Source organism: Giraffa tippelskirchi, chromosome 12, assembly GCF_054371585.1.
Source record: "Giraffa tippelskirchi isolate mGirTip1 chromosome 12, T2T-mGirTip1v1.2.pri, whole genome shotgun sequence".
Lineage (NCBI taxonomy): Eukaryota > Metazoa > Chordata > Mammalia > Artiodactyla > Giraffidae > Giraffa > Giraffa tippelskirchi.
In genome coordinates, this window is record NC_137286.1 from 105565514 (window position 1) to 105566310 (window position 797).

Consider the following 797-nt stretch of genomic DNA (forward strand, 5'->3'; position numbering starts at 1 on the left):
CCAACCAGAGATTTTTCGACAAAATAGAAAACAAGGGAACCAGAGATTAGTTACCATGTTTAGACATCCCGCAGCTCTGACACACACTCAGATCCCTAATATTTTTTGCCAAGATAACAAAGCTAGATGTATTTTTTCTTCCTCTTTATGAATTTCTGTGCCTTTGCTCTTAAAATGGTCATGTGGTCATTCTGTGTCTTAAAATTCCAGCCTGATCATGCTGGGTCTACCTTTCCTACTATATATGCCAAGAAATTCTTTCTATCCTTCCTGAGTCTCATCCTTTTCTTAAGTCATCCAGCTAAAGACAAGCACACAGCCTTGGAAGTAAGTCACTGAGTGTGGTCTCCTGCATTGCAGGCAGATTCTTTACAGTCTGAGCCACCTAGGGAGCCTGAAAAAAGTCTAAATGTTGTTATTAAGAGACATTTTGTTTTGTTTATTTGTTTACTTTTTGGTGCCTGGACAGAGACTTGAACCCTGGGCCCTCAGATTAAAAGTCTGATGCTTTACCAGCTGAGCTACTCAGGCTTTGAGGCTGAGAAGGGTCTAAAGCCTGAACATGAACCCGAGTTGCCACAGGGAGTCACAGGCCTTGGTGCCCTTTGTTGACCTGTGTGTTCCCTGGTGGCTCAGATGGTAAAGAATCTGTCTTCAATGCAGGAAACCCAGGTTTAATCCCTGGGTCAGGAAGATCCCCTGGAGAAGGGAATGGCAACCCACTCCAGTATTCTTGCCTGGAGAATCCCATGGACAGAGGAGGCTGGCGGGCTATAGTCCATGGGATCGCAAAGAGT

General features: G+C 44.7%; 1 non-coding gene across 1 annotated transcript; it reads right to left on the bottom strand.

Annotated features, from left to right (window-relative positions):
- Positions 1-458: 458 nt before the first annotated feature.
- TRNAK-UUU (transfer RNA lysine (anticodon UUU)) lies at positions 459-531 on the bottom strand. Its single transcript has one exon. It is a non-coding gene; the product is annotated as a tRNA-Lys (tRNA).
- Between the last annotated feature and the right edge of the window lie 266 nt (positions 532-797).